Source organism: Rhinopithecus bieti, unplaced genomic scaffold (genome assembly GCF_001698545.2).
Source record: "Rhinopithecus bieti isolate Rb0 unplaced genomic scaffold, ASM169854v2 scaffold_2453, whole genome shotgun sequence".
Classification (NCBI taxonomy): Eukaryota; Metazoa; Chordata; class Mammalia; order Primates; family Cercopithecidae; genus Rhinopithecus; species Rhinopithecus bieti.
The window spans coordinates 6,060,259-6,083,468 of record NW_016804447.1 but is presented as its reverse complement, the minus strand read 5'-3'; the positions used below and the strand labels follow the sequence as shown (position 1 = coordinate 6,083,468).

Sequence of the window (23,210 nt, the reverse complement as noted above, 5' to 3'; positions counted from 1 at the left end):
ATCCGCCCATCTCGGCCTCCCAAAGTGCTGGGATTACAGGCTTGAGCCACCGCGCCCGGCCTGTAAATATTTTCCTCTCCATTTCTGTTCTTTAAATCTCTTGAACAAAAATTTTTTTTGCCTGCCTTAAGATGTTTTCAGAACTATACGGAAGCCCAAAAAGGCTAGATGTTTTTTTCTTGCTAGCCCTTCTTTCCTTGTGGTGACCATGATGGTGAAGGAGATTATGATATGTAACCAAAACACTGGGGAAGAGGAATGTATTTACATTTGGTGGCTAAAGAAGGTTCTGATTCTCTTCTCTGCTACCTCCAGTGCAAAGACACTCTATGGTAACAGGATTATTAGTTTTTAACCTGATTAGCAAGCCTTTCTAATAATAATCTATTTGGACGGGGGAGTTTTCCTTATACAGAGCGTCTTGCTGCATAGTACCCATTCGAGGTGGTGTTTGCAAACCCTATGGAGTGCCTTTCCAAATACCCCTTTCCTTCCCTTTCTCCCTGGCTGGCAGAGCCTGTTCCTGGAGTGGAGGCTGAAAATGGTATCTGCTGCCTCCCCAGCCTCACTTGCAACTAGGGCGTGGACATGGGACTCAGCCCTGCTCAAAGGGACCCCGGGGGAAATCTACTGAGGAGCTTCTGGAAAATGTTTTCCTTCCTAATAAAATATGAAAGAAGATAAGGATCCTCATCTATAGCCGGAAACTGTCTACATGTGATTCCTAGAACTACAGTAGCTCTCTTGCCTCCATGTGAGGAGAAGCAGTGGCCCGAGGATAGTGTGAAAAAATGGAGAGAGATTGGGTCTTTGATATCTTTAAGCCGTTTAATTAGTCCTGCCCTTTGTTCTTAGTTTAGGAGACCATAGATGTGCCCTTATTATTGAAACTGATTTTATTCAGTTACTGAAGTTATCTTACCTGTTATGTAATTTTACCCATAGGAAAAATATGAAAGTAGCAAAATGACTCAGTTAAGATAGTTGAGTGCCTGCTGTGTTCAAGAGACTATTAATATGAGGCTCTGGGGCTGCAAAAAAATCAAGTTTCTAAGAATATGAGGTGAGAGCAGCAGGAGTCCTGAGTAACCACTGATAACTGGATTTGGGGTGCTCAGAAGTGACTGTGTGGGAGAGGTGAAATTGAGCAGACTCTGAAGGAACCCCTAGGTTTTGGTAAATAGGAAGCTGGGGATGAGGATGCCTGGGGCTTTAGAAAGAACACAGGCTGTTGAATCACACCTGGGTTCAAACCGTGGCTTGCTACTCCCTAGTTTGTGACCTTGTCAAATTCTTTGACTTCTTTTTTCTTTTTCTTATTTTTGAGACAAGAGTCTCACGCTGTCACCCAGGCTGGAGTGCAGTGGTGTGATCATAGTTCACTGCAACGTCGAACTCCTGGGCTCAAGGGATCTTCCTGCCTCAACCTCCTGTGTAGCTGAGACTACAGGTGCATGCCACCACACCCAGCTAATTTTTAAATTTTTTGTAGAGATTGGAGGGCATCAGGGGTGGTCTGGCTTAGTTGCTCAGGCTCGTCTCGAACTCCTGGGCTCAAGCCAGAGTGCTGGGATTACAGGTATGGGCCACAGTCCCCAACCCAAATTCCTTGATATATTTGATACATTGAGCATAACTAGCATAATTGAGGTGAGAACTAGAAATAAAATGTGTTAAACATCTGTCGTGCTGATGTGCACGTAGAGGGACAGAGTAGATGGCAGCAGTGGAAGGCGTGGTAAAGCCTCCATGCATGTGGCACTCCTGAATAAAGGGTGAAGTGACTCCTGAATAAAGGGTCAAATGACCTTGGCATGCTCTGCTCGAGCTGGACAGAGTTCACCTGGGTGGCCCGCTAAGAGGCTGAGAGTACAGGATCTGGACAGAGACAGGTTTGAGTCAAGATAATGAAGACTTTGACTTCTGGCTTCAGGAGTTTAAACCTCATCCTGTAGCCAACCTATGGTGGTGACCACTGAGAGGATCAACCTGGAGAGAGAGGAGTTAGATTGTTGCATGGTCCAGGTGTGCTGTGTGACAGATCTAGACCAGGCAGGTGTCAGGTGTTGGAAGGAGCAGAAGGGTCTGATGTGGGAGGCAAGGCAGAGGGGAGATTGAATGATGAGTCCCAAAGACTGAATAGCTGTCAGTTATGGAGTGTGAAATTCAGAACAGATGTGTAAGACTTTCAGATCATCATATCCTAGGTGGGAACAAGAACAGTTGGAAAGATTTATTGACATTTTTGATGAAAGATGCTATATAAGTGGAAAATAATGATGTTACCCAAATCTGTTTGTCTTTTAATTATTGTCTAATTACGCTTATCACTTTACCTCTGTTTGTATATGAAGTTTGATTCCTTTGAAAGATGTGTCCCTTAATAAAATAAACATACCCTTGCCTCTGATTAGATATTATTGAACTCTTTGAGTCAATCCTGTAATATGAAGTATATATTCACTGATTGTTCACTACATGTTTATCCAGGAAGAAAAGCAATCAAGCAAAGTGTTTCTCTGACACAGAGATTGTGGTACTTACAGATGTATTTACAATGGCCTTATTAATAAAACATCAGTCATAACATTGAAAGCAATGAATGACATCAGAGTCATTAAAGTATAGAAATCAAATAAATTTTAGTTCATCAAGTTCAGGGTGATATCCTGAGCTGAATGAGAGACTTCATAATGTTCTCAGTTCATGAATTGTAAACAGATGGTCCCCTAACATTTCGAAATGCTGATTAAGGTAGGTGGACTGAGTCAGATTAATCAAGTATACCACATTGTAAATACTGTTATGTAGTTAGCAATCCTTGGCATCTTGTTAAGTTCACCTTCTTTCAGGCTGGGCACATTGGCTCATGCCTGTAATCCCAGCACTTTGGGAGGCCGAGGTGGGCAGATCACTTCAGGTCAGGAGTTCAAGATCAATCTGGCCAATATGGTGAAACCCTGTCTGTTGCGGGAAGTCAGGGACCCCAAATGGAGGGACTGGCTGGAACCATGGCAGAAGAACATAAATTGTGAAGATTTCATGGACATTTATCAGTTCCCAAAATTAATACTGTTATAATTTCTTAGCCTGTCTTTACTGCAATCTCTGAACATAGATTGTGATGATTTCATGGACATTTATTACTTATCTAATAATGCTCTGGTAATTTCTTATGCCTGTCTTTACTTTAATCTCTTAATCCTGTTATCTTCGTAAGCTGAGAATGTGTGTCACCTCAGGACCACTATTGTACAAATAGATTGTAAAACGTGTGTTTGAACAATGTGAAATCAGTGCACCTTGAAAAAGAACAAAATAACAGTGATTTTCAGGGAACAAGGGAAAATAACCATAAGGTCTGACTGCCTGCAGGGTCGGGCAGGGCAGAATAGAGCCATATTTTTCTTCTTGCACAGAGCCTATAAAAGGACGTGCAAGTAAGAGGATATTGCTGAATTCTTTTCTGAGCAAGGAATACCCTGGGGAAGGAATGCATTCCTGGAGGGAGGTCTATAAATGGCCGTCCCGGGAGTGTCTGTCTTATGCAGTTGATATAAGGACTGAAATACCCCCTGGTCTGCAGTACCCTCAGGCTTACTAGGATTAGGAAATTCCAGCCTGGTAAACTTTGGTCAGACCAGTTCTCTGCTCTCAAACCCTGTTTCCTGTTAAGATGTTTATCGAGACAATACGTGCACAGCAGGACATAGACCCTCCTCAGTAATTCTAATTTTGCCTTTGCCTTGTGATCTTTATTGCCCTTTGAAGCGTGTGATCTTTGTGACCTACTCCCTGTTCATACACCCCCTCCCCTTTTAAAATCCCTAATAAAAACTTGCTGGTTTTGCAGCTCAGGGTCATCACGGTCCTACCAATATGTGATGTCACCCCTGGAGGGCCAGCTGTAAAATTTCTCTTTTTGTACTTTTTATTTCTCAGACCGGCCGACTTAGGGAAGACAGAAAGAATCTATGTTGAAATATTGGGGCTGGTTCCCCAATAACCATCTCTACTAAAATTCAAAATTAGCCAGGCATGGTGGTGTGTACCTATAGTCCCACATACTCAGGAGACTGAGACAGGAGAATGGCTTGAACCTGGGAGGCAGAGGTTGCAGTGAGCTGAGATCGCCCCACTGCACTCCAGCCTGGGTGACAGAGCAAGACTGTCTAAAAAAAAAAAAAGAGTAAAAAAAAGTTTACCTCCTTCCCCAAGGCAAAAGGAAGCCCCATGATTCTTAGGGAACTTGGCATGAGTAAAGCTTCTTGGGCATTTCACCCTTTGGGCATAAAATTCATGTTTCCAAATGATACTTCTGCACACAGGCAGTAGTTCCATAATAGGCTAAGAGCAGGTGTCCCTGAGTGAGAGTTCTCACAGTCTTGTTGCATTGTTAAGGCTCTAGGTCAGGTATAGACCCATGGTTTGGTTGATTGCAATTCCTAGTAAAGAGAAAAAAAGCATCTAGCTTTGACACTTTCGAGACTGCCTTCTATCCACCCCCTACACACATACTTGTTTGTTTGTTTGGTATTTCTGTTACTAAACTCATTTGGATTTTTTTTTCCACATATAATTGTAGTCATAGTACCTGGTTCAGTGGAGTAGATAGGTGTAACCGTGGCACTTTCCTGCATTCAGGAGAATCTGGGATATCTTCATAAGTATGGCTTAGAGTGAGAGGAATATGATTTGCTGTGTACATTGAGGGATTTCTCTTTTCAGTCCATAACAGACAGAAGGCATTGCACTCTTCAGGAAATCATCTTTAAGTCCTGCCATTTTGTTCATCATAGGTGAACACTTTGCTCTTCTTTAGCCCCCTGATGGAAAGTACCAAGGCTGTGATAATAATTGGAGTTCAATTAGTATTGAGCCTGTAGAAGAGAGATGAGTGGAGATGGAATAAATTATAAATCATGTATTTATGAGGTAAAATGCCTGATTTTCCATATGTAATGGACAGTGTTCTTTTAGGTAAGAACTCAGCTATCCTTGGCTTCAAATGATGCTTAAGAAAAAAAAAAAAGTCCAAATTACATGAACCCAGCATCCCAGACAGAGGCTCACTTAATGTTGGTATGCAACAAGTGTATATGCATGTCATGACCAATTACACAGATTCATGAATGAACCATTCTTATGTGACATAAACTAAATCCAAAATCCCTCTATACAGTATAGTTTTACAGTGCTATATTTTTAAAAATTAATAAGAACCTAAACAGTATCTGTATTTAAGATAAGGCTCCTTTTCTTTTTGATATTCCAAAGTCTCTGTTTCTCAGTATTTTATTTTCATGATTATAAAAATGCCACCTGCTTTAAAATCACCGGCTTCCCCTTGTCTGCATGGTCAGGTGTCGAGCCTCGCATGACTTGCAGAGCCTGTTGCAGGTTGTCTATGTTCTTCTGAGCCTTGTGCCTCCTCCCTTTAGGAATCTTTGCCATACACCTCTTTTTTGCCCCAGCCCTCAATCATGCCTTGATTTAGAATGACCCATTTAGCCATTCTCAATTTTAGATAATCCAACTTTTAGTTTCCTAAGTACATGTTCCAGTTTTTCCTTCTGCAGATACAATGTGCACCTTGCTAGGCTCTCAGCAGATTTTTGAGCCACCTCTAAGCCAATTATCACCTTCTCAGAAGCTTCTCACTGAAGCCCCCTGCTTACTTATTTCCTCCCCTTGGTTCCTATAGTACTCGTTCCTTTTTTTTTTTTTTTTTTTTTTTGAGATGAAGTCTCACTCTGTCACCTAGGCTGAAGAAGTACAGTGGCACAGTCATGGCCCTGCAGCCTCAACCTCTTAGGTTCAAGAAATCCTCCCACCTCAGCCTCTCGAGTAGCTAGGACCACAGACACTACCACACACAGCTTTTTTTTTTTTTTTTTTTTTTTTTTTTGTAGAGATGGGGTCTCACTATTTTACCCTAGCTGGTCTCAAACTGCTGGGCTCAAGCAGTCCTCCTGCCTCGGCCTCCCAGAGTGCTGGGATTACAGGTGTAAGCCACTGTGCCTGGCCTTGTTACATTTTTTAATTCTGTGTGCCTCCCTGCCCCAACAGTGACCTCTTAGGGCAGAGCTTATCATATTTCTCGGGCTCCAGTTCTTTCAACACCCTACTCAGTTCACAAAAGATGCCCAGAAAAACATTTTCAAGTAGCAGTTCTGTGTTTCAGGGGGCTTGGTTTGCAACCTCAGTTAATCAGTTCCATTAGCTATCATAAAGACAATTTGGTCTAAGTAAGCAAGCCTTAATTGTACTTTGTGTGCTTTTAGTTAAATTCAGCCTCATTGAGAAACATTGGCTTTCTAAATGACTATTATGTAATAAAACGAGGCATTAGCAATCTGGATCAACATGGTATTAGGATTTTGCTGCATTTTGCAGAATTCTAAATTGCATATTTTTGTATCTAAATCTTATGTATTCAGTTAAACCATAGATATTAATGCCTTGCTAGTACACCATGTGGATTTCTGCTCTTTTTCACTGGCTCTTTTACATTCTAAAAACAAATATTTATGAGACAGTGTCATGAAAGTTTGGGAAACTTTAAAAATGTTAAAGAGCTGACAAAATGCATTACAGGTTGACATGCTAATGAAATTTAAGTTTTTTTTTCCTGCTAGAATTGAGCAATACTGTACATTAACATTTATTCATTGTGTATTTATAGTGTTATAGGTGCTATAAAGATAATAGTTTTGACAGCTCCTGCGTTTTTGTTATTTATGTTTTTTTGCATCTTATATTTTACTTTTTTGAGGTTTCACTTACAGTAAAGTACATACATCTTAAATGTACAGTTGGATAATTGTTACCTATGTATATGCCCTGAGTAACTGCCACCTGAATCAATGTTGTCGGCGCCCCACTGCTCCCTGGTGCCACCTCCTGGTAAATCATTCTCCCTACCCCTACTTCCCCGCAAACGGTAACCACTCTTCTCACCTCTGTAGCATGCTAATCACACAGCATCACATTTTTTTTTTTTTTTTTTTTTTGAGACGGAGTCTCGCTCTGTCGCTCAGGCTGGAGCGCAGTGGCCAGATCTCAGCTTACTGCAAGCTCCGCCTCCCGGGTTTACGCCATTCTCCTGCCTCAGCCTCCCGAGTAGCTGGGACTGACTACAGGCGCCCGCCACCTCGCCCGTCTAGTTTTTTGTATTTTTTAGTAGAGACAGGGTTTCACTGCATTAGCCAGGATGGTCTCGATCTCCTGACCTCATGATCCGCCCATCTTGGCCTCCCAGCATCACATTTTTGTGTGTGACTTCTTTCATTAAGTATTACACACATGAGATTTGTCTGGGTTGTTTGTTAAACAGTTGTTCATTCCTCTTGTTGCATATGGTTTTTAACAACTTGTTGCTTAAATTTTATTTTGGTAAATAAGATTCATTATAAAGGGCCAGGCAGGATGGCTCATGCCTATAATTCCAGCATTTTGGGAGACCAAGGCAGGCAGATCACATGAGACCAGGAGTTCAAGACCACCGTGGCCAAGACGGCAAAACCTTATCTCTACTAAAAATACAAAAATTAGCCAGGCGTGGTGGTGCACGTCTGTAATCCCAGCTACTCGGGAAGCTGAGGCATGAGAATCACTTGAGCCTTGGAGGCGGAGGTTGCAGTGAACTGAGATCGCACCACTGCACTCCAGCCTGGGTGACACAGCAAGACTCTGTCTCAAAAAAATAAAAAGTAAGATTCATTATAAAGAGTAATATTCAGTTTGTGTTAGTTGGTCTGTGCTAATAATTTTATTAACAAGACTATTGGCATTTTGCGTGTGTGGTGCCAGCCTTACAGACCTGGTAGTAACAGAACTGCTGCATATAAGAGCTGCAAGGCCCTTAGGGTTTGCAGAGTTCAGCCACCTTGCTTCTTCACGAGACCTAAGGTTCATTTGATCCCAAGTGCCCCGAGTGATCGAGTTCAGCTGTCTTCTTGTCACTGTTGCTGTGTCACAATTCAAACTTGATTAGGTGGATGTCCGAAGTTAACAGGAAAGCAATCTTGGAAATGTAGAAATCCACCTGGGCATGGTGGTGCCTGCCCGTAGCCTCAGTTACTTGGGATGCAGAGGAAGGAAGATCACTTGAGCCCAGGAGTTCGAAGCCAGCCTGGGCAACAGAGCAAGACCTTGTCTCTAAAAGAAATTAAAAGAAAGAAGAAAATGTAGAAATCTCTAATTAGCAAGACTTGGAGTTTCAGTTATCCACAAATTTCTTTCACTCATCTAGAATACTTCCCTTAGTGTCAATTAAATGAGATGTTACTGACTGTTCATGGAACTTCATCTTTTATTAAAACCTATTCTTAAAAGGAAGGGGAAAATGTAACCAGTGCACATGTTTGCTATGGCACTTTCAGTTTTAGCGCACTGTCTTGAACTTTTGATGTTCCTACATTTAGTTCTTTTAAAGCCTTGTGAAAACCACAAGGATTGTTCTCGGTACAGGAGGTCTTAGGGTAAGTTCTGAATCTGTGATCTCTGCAAGTGAAAAACCAATCCCTAATCTTATACCTTTCTGCTAAGGTCGTAATGATTCACAGGAAGTTTCATAGAAAGGATTTTGAAGGAGAGATTAGTAGACTCAGCAATGGAACATTAAATCCTTTATTGGCCGGGAAGTAACCACAGAACATTCTTCAGAATGTAAGAGACTTCCTTAAGTATGATTAACAAACATAGGGACAAGTGGCTTGTCTTTTTTCTAATTATAAAGCACTGTTTTTCAAACAGGATTATGGTCATGAAATAAATTTGATGAGTACCAACTATCACTTTATATACTTATATGGAAATGCAGAAGGAACATCACAGCAGATAGTCATCTACCTTACCCAGATTCAACAGTTTAAAGTGTTCTTATTTTCTTTGTGTTTGTAACCTGTTAAAAGTAAGTGATATGCAGACATCAGGGTACTTTGTTTCTTTTTTCTTTTCTTTATTTTATTTTTTTATTTTTTGAGATCAGATCACCCAGGCTGGAGTTCAGAGGCGTAATCTTGGTTCACTGCAACCTCTGCCTCCCAGGTTCAAGTGATTCTCCTGCCTCAGCCTCCCCAATTAGCTGGGATTACAGGTGCACACCACCATGCTCAGCCAATTTTTTAGGAGAGGTGGGGTTAGCCAGGCTGGTCTCGAACTTCTGACCTCATGTGATCCACCGAGGACCTCATGTGATCCACCCACCTCGGCCCCCCCACAGTGTTGGGATTACAGCATGAGCTACTGCACCCAGCCTTCTTTTTTGTTTTTTGAGACAGAGCCTTGCTCTGTTGCCCAGGCTGGAGTGTAGTGAGTGTAGTGGCACGATCTTGGCTCACTGCAGTCTCCGCCTCCCAGGTTCAAGTGATTGTCATGCCTCAGCACCCCCCCTGAGTAGCTGGGATTACAGGCATCTACCATTAAGCCCAGCTAATTTTTGTATTTTTAGTAGAGATGGGCTATCACCATGTTGGCCAGGCTGGTCTCGAACGCCTGGCCTCAAGTGATCTGCCCGCCTCAGCCTCCCAAAGTGCTGGGATTACAGGCATGAGCCACCAAGTCCAGCCAGGGCACTTTGTTTCTAATGTGTATCTGCAAACAAGGACTATTTCTACATAATAAAATTAACAAAAGTAATTATAATTTCTAATATTCAGTTGTCCAGAAAATTAGGTAACTGTAAATACAGTTACATTGTGTGTAGTAAAGATAAGTAGTATTTTACAAAACTTGTGTTTTAATTAGGTGTGTGCATGTACATGCACATACATATGTATGTATATATTGGGAAACATGTATTTCTTTCTTGGACAGCTCATTCAGAATTTGTTACAGTGTAGAGAAATTGGGTTGGTATATAGGTATTTGCTGCTCAGTGATACTGCGCATTCTGTGCTGAGTGTTGTATGGCACCTAAGAAAGTGAATGCTTTCAGTAACTAGTAAAAACCCAGCAAAGATGATAAAACAAGGAGGGACCCATCTAACAGTAAACGTAAGAGCCAGAATGGCTGGGCGCGGTGGCTCAAGCCTGTAATCCCAGCACTTTGGGAGGCCGAGACGGGCGGATCATGAGGTCAGGAGATCGAGACCATCCTGGCTAACACGGTGAAACCCCCGTCTCTACTAAAATTACAAAAAAAAAACCTAGCCGGGCGAGGTGGCGGGCGCCTGTAGTCCCAGCTACTCCGGAGGCTGAGGCAGGAGAATGGCGTGAACCCAGGAGGCGGAGCTTGCAGTGAGCTGAGATCCGGCCACTGCACTCCAGCCCCAGCGACAGAGCAAGACTCCATCTCAAAAAAAAAAAAAAAAAAAAAAAAAAGAGCCAGAATGGATCAGGAAGGAGAAGAAGTCCTTTGGAAAGGCCTCATGGAAGAGATCTTGAAGAATGGTAGGATTTGGATATGACAGAGGCCTTGAGATGCTGTGTCCAGAAGGGAATGGTGTAAGTGTTGAGGTGAAACAGAGTCCAGAAATGTGTTCATGTACCACGGTGCTGAGATCTGTTTGGTGGATGATGACGGAAGGAGGAAGACATTGGAAGTTGAATAGGAAAAATTTACTCAGGGCTTAAGTACTAGCAAGGGAAGGAATCCAATCTCCTTACTGAAGGAAGAATCATTGAGCATCTTAAGCAGTGTTTTCATGTGATGGAAGTGGGAGTTTAGAAGATCAGTGTAATGACTTCCTATAGACTAGATGGAAGGAGTAGAACACTGAAAACAAGGAAACCCAGTTAAATTGTTGCCCTTGCTATAGGTGAGATAGGAAATGAGGATGTGGATTAAGATAGATGGCCCTGAGGATAGCAAGGAAGGGTCAATCTGGAGAGAAACTACCAAGCCAAAAAATGAAACAAAACAAAACAAAACAAAACAGGTGACAGTTATAAAGAAGAGATGAAGGAGCGAGAACATCGATAAAATAATTATGCTGTTTACACCTAAGGTCATGGAATTAAGTATAACCCAGTCCCCAAACCCCCAATATAGTATCTGTAAAAACAAGCTTCCAAGCATAATTCATATTCATTCATTCATTTTCTCTCTCTCTCCCCCCACCCCTCCTTTTTTTAGAGATGGGGTCTTGCTGTGTTACCCAGGCTGGCCTCCAACTCTTGGGCTCAAACAATCCTCCTGCTCAGCTTCCTGCATAGCTGGGGCCACAGGCACATGCCACTGTGCCTGGCCATGCCATAATACTCTCAAAAAGTAGGCTAAGGAGGCTTTTTAGAGGAAGTAGCAAGTTATAATCATTAGATATGCGTTTCTAATACGATTTTCTCTTGTTTTGCCTAAAGACTTGGAGGTGGAAAATGTTAGACATCTGTCTTGAGGGTCTTACTTCAGAGTCCTAGTTTTACTGAAAATAGCAACATAGAAGACTCGTGACAATTATAGAAACGTTGAGAACTGGCTGTTGAGAATGTAAAGTTTAGTGATTTTACGTAAGGTACCTTTATACAAGTCAAATTAAATACTAGGTAAGACTGTAAAGCAGTATCTTAGGCTTTTGTGTGGGGAGGGGGGCGGTATCTTTTAAAAATTGTCTTTCCTGTTCAGGTTCATTGAAACTTGATTCTTACGGGACCTCCTGGTATGAATTTGAGATCCTGTTCTCCACTCTCCACCCTCCTTTCTGCTGCAAGATGCATAGACAAGCAGCAGTTTGTGTGCACACAAACACTCCATGCATGTGAGGGCAATGGGGACAATGATCGGCTTCTGTTGAAAGAGCTTAATGATGGTGACAGCAGCATCACTGTTCTTGGCTCTGGAGTCTTCTGAAGAACCCGCCTATCTGGGGTATGTTAGGTTTGATAAACCATGGCCAACACTTATAGCATTTACTCTGTACAAGACCCTATCATGAATTCCTGTAATCCTCACAGTCACACTGTGAACTAGTAGATACTGCCGTCCTCATTTTACAGATGAGAAAATTAAGGCATAGAGAAAGTAACTTGCCCAAGATGAGGTAATTCACATGGCAATGCTGAACCTAGGCAGTCTGGCTCTGAAATCTGTGCCTTGAACCACTAGCTTGTGCTACCACCCTGGAAGCAAACCTTTATTTAGGATACATGGCTGTGGAATCAGAGCTTTCCCATGAGGTCTGAGCTGCCTGGTTGCTGCGAGTGTTGTGGGTGGGTCCTGGAAGTCTGTTGCCTGTGTTTTGGAAATACAGCCAACCCAAATATAGACTTAGTAGTTCTAAGAAGGGTCATGGTACAGTGTTTATCTTTAAAATCACAGTCCACTGTTCTTTTTTTTTTTTTTTTTTTTTTTTTGTCATTTCTTTTATCTCAGATCACAAAACAGTATGATCTTAGAGGAGGACTGTTCTCTGCCTGAAACACGAATCTTTGGAGCCTTTAAACGTCTGTGGCTGTGGGAGAAGAAAGCCTCCTCTTATTGATAGCAGAGCATTTAATGACTGTAGAACCTGCCGGAGCTTTAGCCAAAGAGAGAGTTTATGTATAAGCCGGCCTTGAGGATCTTTGGTAGTGGGTAAAACAGAAGTTACCCACATTTTTTATTATGCAAGGTATCTTGGGATTGAAGCTCGTTTCTTTCCTGTTTATGAATGTCAAATTGAGAACATCTCCAGTAATTGCCCTGTGGCACCAAGGAGTCTAAAGGAGTCTGTATCTGCTCTTCTGGTTTCTCTATCATACATATTTTTCACATTTGCAGTATTTAATGGTAACACAATGGTTTGAGTAAACTAAGTAGATTTGAGGGGTTTTAGGGGTTATAGGAAACAGGTATATGTAGGGTAAATGGTTTGGCATACACAGAGCTCAAGAAAAGGTAGGATATTCCTGGAGCCAGGTGCACCTGCACTGGAAGGAATCACACAGCTCTGCCACTTACTAGCTTTGAGTCACTTTTCTGAGAAGATGGGAGTTTTAATTCTAATATCAGATTCTTGAAAGGAAAATAAAATAAGGTGCCAAAACCATTTAGAAAATTATTTGNTATATGTAGGGTAAATGGTTTGGCATACACAGAGCTCAAGAAAAGGTAGGATATTCCTGGAGCCAGGTGCACCTGCACTGGAAGGAATCACACAGCTCTGCCACTTACTAGCTTTGAGTCACTTTTCTGAGAAGATGGGAGTTTTAATTCTAATATCAGATTCTTGAAAGGAAAAATAAAATAAGGTGCCAAAACCATTTAGAAAATTATTTGATGCTGATGAGTCCTTAGTAACTGGTGGCTTCTCTTTTCTGATAAACTTGAATGATCCCGGCAAGATTCTGTCCTCTCTTGAGCCATTCTTCTTGAGGCCTGCTTGTGTCCTTTAAACAAGTCGTTGCCTTCTTGGACTTTGGAGGGTGAAAGGAGTCCTTCATTTCTGTGTTCCTGTTCTATCAAATTGTGATTTCCTAAGGGACAAGAAACTACATTTCAGAACCTTGCTGCTGCATTAGAGAAATTATTTTATTTTTATTATTTATTTATTTATTTACTTTTTGAGACAGAGTCTTGCTCTGTCGTCCAGGCTGGAGTGCAGTGGCGCGATCTTGGCTCACTGCAACCTCCGCCTCCCAGGTTCAAGCGATTCTCCTGCCTCAGCCCCCTTGGGTAGCTGGGATTATAGGCATATACCACCACACCTGGCTAGTTTTTGTATTTTCAGTAGAGACGGGGTTTCACCATGTTGGACTAGGCTGGTCTCAAACTCCTGACCTCAGGTGATCCACCCGCCTCCTCCCAGAGTGCTGGGATTACGGGCGTGATCCACTGCACCTGGCCTGAGAAATTATTTAAGACTGCTTCCTTATGCCATCACAAATAGTGGATTGAGTCAGAACATATGGGTGTGTCCAAAGGAGGAGGCACCTGAGCTGTCTGCCACAGTTACAATGGTCCCCCCAGGGAAAAGGTCCCTTAGGGAGGAAAGGATCACACCTGCATATTCTGAAAGTGGGAGATCTTAATTATTTTTTTCTTTTCTTTTCTTTTCTTTCTTAGAGACAGAATCTGGCTTTGTCGTCCAGGCTGGAGTGCAAGGGAGCAATCATAGTTCACTGCAGCCTGAAACTCCTGGGCTCAGTCAGTCCTCCTATCTCAGCCTCCTGAGTAGCTGGGACTACAGGCATGCCACCATGCCTGGCTCATTTTTTTTTTTTTTAACAGGGACAGGGACTTACTATGTTGCCCAGGCTGGTCTCAAACTCCTGGGCTCAAGTGATTTTCCTGCCTCTGCCTCCCAAAGTGCTGGGATTATAGGCATGAGCCACCATACCTGGCAATATTTATCATTTGGTAAGTGATCACCTATATTCTGCTTGGAGCAGTGAAGAGCCATGAAACACATCAGTTTCATATTTGACCTCTCACATGTGTCACAAGCCATGAACCATTCACAGTCTGGTCTGTTTTGAAAGCAACCCAACACAACCTCAGTTGCAGGTTCTTCTTGATCTCATTGCAAACAGCTGAGCAAATGTAAACAACTAGGGCAGCCACTTGTCCCTAAACAACTGGCTGCCCTAGTTGGCTGCTAATCAACAACTGATTCAGTTAATAAGAACTAAGGTCCTATTGAGGAAAGAGTGTGGAGCAGACACAGGTGGCCTAGTAGATGATAGATGATCCTTCTCTCCAAGGAGGCATCCAAATGTTGGAGAAACAAATGTGTTATTCAAACACATGTCATACCTAGAAAAATAAGCACTGTATGAGGAATCAGTGCAAATAGGGGGAAGCACAAAGGAAGCAGTCAATACTAGCTGGGCGTGGGGGTGGGAGAACCTTTGTGAAAGAGACATGTTTGACTTGGTCCTTGAAAGGTGAATTGGGAAGGAGACCAAGCTAGGGTGAGGAACAAACACAGAAAGAGCAAAGTGCATGCAGTGTTCAGGTGTGACTGGCTCGTCACACACATGGAATAAGATGGAGGTTAAAAACTAGACTTTGGTACAAATCCTGGCTCTGTGTCTTCTTAGCTGTCACCATAACTTTTTGATGCCTCCCACTTTCAAATCTGCAAGGCAGAGCTAATGACATGGAGATAGGAGGCTTAAAGGAGGGTGTATATAAAGGTCCAGCCTTACCCTAGGGGCTGTACATAAATGTGCTTAAAACATCATGGTGGATGGATCTGCTGGAAAATGACTAGGATAGAACCCTGATCAAGAGAGCCTTAAATTCTTTGTTAAGTATTTCACACTTTAGGGAACATTAAAGATCTTTGGGAAAGAACAGGGTATAATCTGATTTATCTTTTGAAAAGATGATTTTATTCAACTCAGGGAAATCAGAGTTTTTATATTGATGGCCTCATTTGAAGGCCGAGCACAACTTCAAAGTAAGGCTGTTTTTCCATGCCAGAAATAAATGCTGTACCAAAATATTGATTGAATGTACTTATCATGAACTTTTTTTTTATTTAAGTGGAATGCTATATTATTTTGATACAACTAAAGGCAGCTTTTTAGTTCTAATTGCCATTTGGTGATGATACTGCTGGCTTATATAAGAAAAATAAAACTGCGCAAAATTAGCTTCAGCATTGCAAAGGGAAAGAAATGACTGTTGATCGGTTTTTCTTCTACTCTTGAAAAGCTACTTGTTTCTAAGCCTTGTCTGATAGCTAGTAGTAGTCTGATCCATTTGTAAGAAAATTCTATACTGCAAATCATCCAGTATATATGTTTTTCCCCCCAGTATTTGTTATACTACCAAAAATAAATGAAACCCTCACCCTCAGAGAATAATTTAATTATGAGGCTTGCATATGCTTTGGGAATGCACTTTGGGGCTCCAGTACCAAACACTATTTCCTGGCTTAGTCTTACATAGCAGCTTTTCAAAGGACATGAGCCAATTTGTGACCATTATGTGGCTTTCTCTGGATGCCCTAGGAATGGGGATGGGGAAGCAGTGGTGCAGGTTCATGAGCTGGGTATGTTTGACCACATTCCCCCTATGAAACATAGGAGTGCTGGTATAGTGTTCATCTCCAGGCAAGATGACATACCTAGCCTCTTAATAAGCAGGTTAAAGTATACCCACCTCTTTCCACTAAGATTAAGACACATGGAAGATACAGTTAGAGTAATGCTAATATCCAAAAGTCAAAAAAGGAGGGGAAAACAAATAGGCTGATCACCAGATCTAACTGAGTTACTCTAAGTTTGATTCTAAATTTCCTAGCATCCAAGGCAAAAAGGGAAACAATTATTGTTATCTGATAGATAATACTGCACACCCTTGTTATATTCACTTATTTATCTAGGAAACTATACTCTAGGAAACAAATTACTTTCCCTCTTGTGCAGGGTACCTATAGTGAACACAGCATGGTCTGATAGAGCTCGTTCAGGCTGGAGATGCCAAAAGACTCTGCAAGACAGGTGCTGGATTTGTAACTGTTGTTTAGAAACTTACACAAAGTACAGGTCCCTTCCAAGAAGACCCACCCTGCGTGTTTTAGGGGTAAGTGAGGTGGTGAATGAATGTGATGGGAAATGGAGAAGACTGGGCCGCCAGGGCACGGCAGTAGGCAGACCCTCTGCTCCCAGGCTTGGCCTCTTTTCTCTGTTCTCTAAGGGCCTCAGAGACTCGTTTTTCCTGGGGGCGGTTCTCCCGGAGTAAACGTGGTATTCCCACATCCCTTTCCTTCCTGGCTTCCCCTCTTCCTGGGGAGGTTTTACTGACAGACACTGCCAGAAACCTATGGGAATGAACAAGCATGGATGGGAAATTTTCCAGAACTGCCCCCCAAAAGACCTTAAGTTTAGTGCCCAGCAGCTCTTGCTCACCCCTTTTCTCCTTCTCTTCTGAGTTAGGAACTAAAAGCTTCAGTGGACATTTGTTGTGTATTTAGTCCTAAAATTAGGCCTGGTTCTACCAGACACAGTGGCTCACGCCTGTAATCCAACACTTTAGGAGGCTAAGGCGAGAGGATAGCTTGAGCCCAGGAGTTGAAGGTTGCAGTGAGCTAGTGATTGCATCATTGCACTCCAGCCTGGGTGACAGAGTGAGAGACCTTCTCTCTCTCTCTCTCTCTCTCTCTCTCTCTCTCTCTCTCTCTCTCTCTCTCTCTCTCTCTGTGTGTGTGTGTATTTAATTTAAAAGACATGGTTCTTAGTTCCCAGGCCTGGAGAGGTAAGGGGCAGATATTAAATGCACACTTCCCTTTCCCAAACTTGCTCGTTTTCAAGGTACACGGGGTCCCCCAGACTCCCTGCTTCTCTTAGAAGTTGCCTTTTTTGGGTATTGCCTCATATCTCTCCACAGTTTCCTCCCCAGGGACTGTGGCTGTCCTTGCCCTGCAATTGGTGCTCATTTAAGGTAGGTCTATTTTTATCACCATAGCTTTCCCTTCTACTTCTCAAAGGACATTCTTGCTGAATCTGGCCTTTCTCTCCCTTTAATTTAATTCTTACGTAGATTTAGTACGTAGAAATCTTTACCAGGTCAGACTAATTTTGTAAAGGGTTAGTTTGTATTTATTGGAAGTGTGATTTATAAGCTATTTTGAAGAAAGATACATTTTTTAAGTGCATGTAACTCAAAGTAGATTACCACTGTTGCCTGATAGAGGCTTAATGAGAAGATAATTATTTCTAATTACAGTATCAAGTGTTTGTGAGTGCTTGAGGATGCTTGAAGAATTTGTTTTTGAGAATCTTAAACACTGCCTAATCTCCTTTATACTATTAATTTGCAGTGTCTGGAGAAAGGATTGGGCCATTAAAGATATGTGTATTCTAGCCCCTGTTCCAAATGATCCCTAATTTCAGAGTAACAAGATTTTACTTTACCTGCTCTCAGGAAATAGAATTCTTCTTCTTCTTCTTCTTTTTTTTTTTTTTGAGATGGAGCCTGTTGTCCAGGCTTGAATGCAGTGGCATAGTCTTGGCTCACTGCAACCTCTGCCTCCAGGGTCCAGGTGATTTTCCTGCCTCGGCCTCCTGAGTAGCTGGGATTATAGGCACCTGCCACCATGCCTGGCTCTTTTTTTTTTTTTTTTTTTTTTTTCCTTTTTTCTTTTGAGACAGAGTCTTGCTCTGTCACTCAGGCTGGAGTGTAGTGGTGCGATCTCTGCTCGCTGCAACCTCCACCTCCCAGGTTCAAGCAATTCTCCTGCCTCAGCCTTTTGATTAGCTGGAATTACAGGTGCCTGCCACCATGCCCGACTAATTTTTGTGTTTTTATTAGAGACGGGGTTTTGCCATGTTGGCCAGGCTTGTCTGGAACTCCTGAACTCAGGTGATCTGCCCACCTCGGCCTCCCAAAGTGTTGGGATTACAGGCGTGAGCCACCGCGCCTGGCTGAAGATAATTATTTCTAATTACAGTATCAAGTGTTTGTGAGTGCTTGAGGATGCTTGAAGATTTTGTTTTTGAGAATCTTAAACACTGCCTAATCTCCTTTACACTATTAATTTGCAGTGTCTGGAGAAAGGATTGGGCCATCAAAGATATATGTATTCTAGCTCCTGTTCCGAATGATCCCTAATTCCAGGGTAATGAGATTTTACTTTACCTGCTCTCAGGAAATCGATTTTTTTTTTTTTTTTTTTTTTTTTTTTTTAAGCTGGAGCCTGTTGTCCAGGCTCGAATGCAGTGGCGCAATCTTGGCTCACTACAGCCTCTGCCTCCGGGGTCCAAGTGATTCTCCTGCCTCAGCCTCCCGAGTAGCTGGGATTACAGGCACCTGCCACCATGCCCAGCTCTTTTTTTTTTTTTGCATTTTTAGTAGAGACAGGGCTTCACTATGTTGGCCAGGCTGATCTCGAACTCCTGACCTCAAGTGGTCCACCTGCCTCAGCCTCCCAAAGTACTTAGATTACAAATGTGAGCCACTGCGCCTGGCCAGAAATAGAATTCTTGAGGCTACAGAATTTCTTTTGTCAGTGATGCCAAGAAAGGAAGAAGGGGGGATGGGAGGAATAAAACCTTTATGGCAAAACTATTGACTCAGTTCCCGTGCCGTACACGGTGCACTTATTTAAAGTCCGGAGTGTGCTATTGTCAAACTTGAACTATGAAAGGAAATGTTCCTTGTCTAAACAAATTAGAATAAACACTATACTAAGACACTCTCCTAATAAAATGTCCTTCTGGATACCATATGAAGATCCTTAAGATTTTTTCTCTCCAGTACACCATGGGGAAAGTGCAGCTTTCTTCTAGCACATGTAGGTATTGAATATTCTGTGTAGGTGTCCCATGAAGGTATTAATATGTTTCTGGTAACAGATGACAAGGAGCCTTATCCAGCCTCTGGAGTTATTTTTCCAGTATAGGTTAGCTCTGTTAGCAAGGATGCGGGGATCCGGTGGTTCAGTTAGCTTCCCTGGGTTCCGTGTTCACTGACTCTGACTAGACATTTTGCAAGTGCATGTCAAATGTGACCCCAGGATAGCAAGAGGGAGATGGACTAGTGATGTCATATGTATATATTTAGAGACAGGGTCTCCCTGTGTTGCCCAGGCTGCCAGGCTGGAGTGCAGTGGCGCGATTCGTGTTCACTGCAACCTCCGTCTCCCAGGCTCCTGACACTCCTGCCTCAACCTCCCAAGTAGTCAGGATTACAAGTCATGCCACCATGCCTGGCTAATTTTGGGTTTGTTTGTTTCTTTTGGTAGAGACAGGGTTTCATCATGTTGTCCAGGCTGGTTTCGAACTCCTGGGCTCAAGCAGTCTCCCCTCCCAAAATGCTGAGATTACAGGTGTGAGCCACCGCACCCAGCCACTGTATCTTATGTATTTCTTTTTTCTTCTTCTTCTTACGAGGAAATACCAATTTTAATTTAAAGAAAAAAAATCAGAAATTGTGAGAATAATAGAGCAAGACAAGTCCTGAAAAAGAGCTCTGCATCTTGATGGTCATTATTTATTGGAAGAGCTTTAGAAAAATTAAAATGCCATTTAGCTTAAGAAGTTGTGAATTATCTGCAAATCAATTCATTTCAGGAGTGGGAGAATCCCCAGAATTATTTCTTAATATCAGAATGTATGCAGGTTTCTCTTTTGAATGTCTTACACATTTAGAAAGGGTACTCTACAAAGTCTCCTATTTTCCATACAGGACAAATTGTTTCAGCCAACTGTTAGTGGAGGGGCAGCCAGCACAACCATCTCCCTGGACAAACAGCATTGGAATATTCTGCTTCCTTGATTTATATATCTCTTCATATGTTTCTTCATCAATTTTTATAGTAGTCACAGTTTCTTCCTCATCTTCCAAGATCATATTTAAATGTTGATCATAAGCATGTGCTCTACTTTGAAGCTCTCAGTCATTTCTCATTTGCACATAAACTCGCTCATCTAGGCTGAGCCCAATAACCTCCAGGGGCTCCTCTCCAGTGTTGGTAGTTTGTTGCTGGTCCGCATCGTCTGACATGCTTCAAACCCTGCGCCCTCTCCCGCCTCTCGCGAGAACACGCGAGCAACTCCAGTCTCTGGAAGCATGAGGACACAACCCTTCTAGTTTCTGATAGAAAAGCTCCTGTTCTTTTGGGAGAACACACAAAGGTACCCCGCTGTGGGGCCATGCTGAGCAGTACCTCAGTCTCCCAGCTGTATCAGCCAGTATAGAGAAGGGCACCCTCCCTTCCCTCTAGGCAGATCAGGGTTTTTCTGCTGTTTGCCTTTTCCCACGTGGGCAGGTATGAACCCCTCACTCCCTAGGCCCTTAGGGACAGGGGTTCTTTCTCCAGAGGTCCTTTGTCTTTTATTTTTATCTTCTGCTTTTATTTCATTCTCTCTCTTAGTGATTATAAGTGCGTAGGCATTGTTCCAATACTAGCAGTAAGCTTTTTTTTTTATCTTCATAAAGTTATTTGGACCAAATCACTGTTTATGTTTTAGAATAGGGACCCAAGTGGATCACTTGAAGCCAGGAGTTCAGGACCAGCCTGGCCAACATGGTGAAAGCCCGTCTCTTCCAAAAAAAAAAAAAAAAATTTAGCTGGGCGTGGTGGGACTCACCTGTAATCCCAGCTTCTCGAGAGGCGGAGACAGGGGAACTGCTTAAACATCGGAGGTTGCAGTGACCCGAGATCGCAACACTGCACTCCAGCCTGGGTGGCAGAGAGAGACTCTGTCTCAAAAAAAAAAAAAAAAAAAAAAAAAAAAAAGCGGATTTTATAGACCGTATCAAACCTGATTGGTGTGGCTCCAGGAAGCTACACCAGTGCTGTGGACACAAAGTTACATCCATGATTATTTCAAGTTCAGCCTGAGGGAGAATTTTCTGACAGAGTAGTCTAAACCAAGCCCAGATTATCCATACAATGGATGACCATGTTAAGGGCATTACAGAGGTTCTCACAGGATCTGGGGCTGAGCTGGTACAAATCTTGCTAAGTCTTGCATATTTCATAAACCTGAGTTGAGCCCCACCTAAGCTATTTATTATTCATGGACTTCAAGAAACATACCCTTTACAAGCCTTGGGTTTTTCATAAAAGCCTTGGTGTGAAGAATATATGAATGCATAAAAAAGTCTTTAGCGCAGTGCCTGACTCACAATAAAAGTATTCAGTCATTGTTAGGCAGGTAGGCACTGGAGACAGACAGCCTGAATTTCCAGCCTGGCTCTGCCGGTTACTGGCTGTGTGCCCCCAGGCAATTTACTTAACTTCTCTGTGACTAGTTTATAAAATAGTAATAATAGTAGAACCTACCTCAGAGAGTTTTTAACAATTAAGAAAGGTACTACACGTGTCACTAACATATTTTACCTCCTGGGCTTGTAATAGGATTATACTTCCCTGTGCCCTAGAAGTTAGGTAGGGTCAGTGTAATGAGTGGAGAAAGTGTCTCTTTTAGAGAATGTCCAGATGGTAGAGGCCCCACTGTAACCTGGGTCTCCCCACTGACTCACAGCAAACTTTTTAGCATTTGCACGGAATAAGCCTTTTCTTTTATAGCCACTGAGATTTTGACTTTAATACGATGGCAAAGCCTAGCACATTCTGGGTGGCATATCGTAGGAGCAGCCTAGACCAGGGGTTTCCAATCTTTTAGCATCCCTGAGCTACACTGGAATAAGAAGAACTGTCTTGGGCAACACATAAAATACACTAACACTGACAATAGCTGATGAGGTTAAAAAAACAAAAGTATCATACTGGCTAAGTGTGGTCGCTAACACCTGCAATCCCAGCAGTTTGGGAGGCCAATGCGGGCGGATCAGCTGAGGTCAGGAGTTCAAGACCAGCCTGGCCAACATTGTGAAACTCCATCTCTACTAAAAATACAAAAATTAGCTGGGTGTGGTGGCGTGTGCCTTAGTTCCAGCTACTCGGGAGGCTGAGGCAGGAGAATCACTCGAACCCAGGAGGCAGAGGTTGCAGTGAGCTGAGATTCCACCACTGCACTCCAACCTGGGTGACGGGGTGAGACTGTCTCAAAAAACAAACAAAAAGTCTCATACTGATTTTAAAAAGTTTACGAATTTGTGTTGGGCTGCATTCAAAGCCATGCTGGGTCGTGGGTTGAACAAGGTTTGCCTAGTCTCTAGACCTGAAATAGAGTTCAGCTAAAATGATTAATAGTTAAAAATGTCAGTGATACTGACTTACATACCAAGGCCATGAAGACTTGTAAAAGCCTTCAAGTATTGAACATGCAGGTCCTTGTGGACCTGTGCATAAATCTTCACTCCCATGTACTTGGGAATACCTGTTGCCTTGGAAATGCCAGCCCATTTGAAGGATCTGACCCTTTTCTTACAATGCCTGAGGCTCAAACAGCCTTTCTTTAAGCAAAGGTTCATTATATTTAGCCTTGAGACTAAGCAGGCAGTTGTCATCTGTCACATTGTTCTGATAGCTCTGCATCCCTACACATTCTGGCTACTCTGTGGCCTCCAGAACCTCAGAGGACTCACCCCTGCCACCGTCCCTGTCGTTCCGGGGTCCACAGGAGGCCCCCATTCTAGTTCTGTTTGATGGAGGGTTGAGTGGCATGCCTCTGTGTTGGTACCCTTCCCTTTTGGTTCATCTCCCTCTGGAGCTTTAGCGGGTTAATACAGAGTCTGTTGGGAGACAGCCTTCCATGAATCCTGCACAGTGTGTCCAAGCCATGCTGGTCATGACCAAGTTGCTGTGCCTGCGTCTAGTGAGTAAGGTGAGCTAGCTTGGTGTGTTGTACTGGAGGCCTGGTTGATTGCAGAGGTGGCGCAGGGTTAGATTTTGACGTCTGTCCGGGACTCAGCTTTTCCTCAGCCTTTG

The 23,210-nt window shown here is 42.7% G+C and overlaps 1 protein-coding gene and 1 pseudogene across 1 annotated transcript in view; one reads left to right on the top strand and one right to left on the bottom strand.

Annotated features, from left to right (window-relative positions):
• TMCC3 (transmembrane and coiled-coil domain family 3) overlaps positions 1–23,210 on the top strand; it is a 48,606-nt gene that overhangs the window by 6,703 nt on the left and 18,693 nt on the right. The window lies entirely within an intron of this gene.
• Positions 20,068–20,374, bottom strand: LOC108527244 (U6 snRNA-associated Sm-like protein LSm3 pseudogene; annotated as a pseudogene).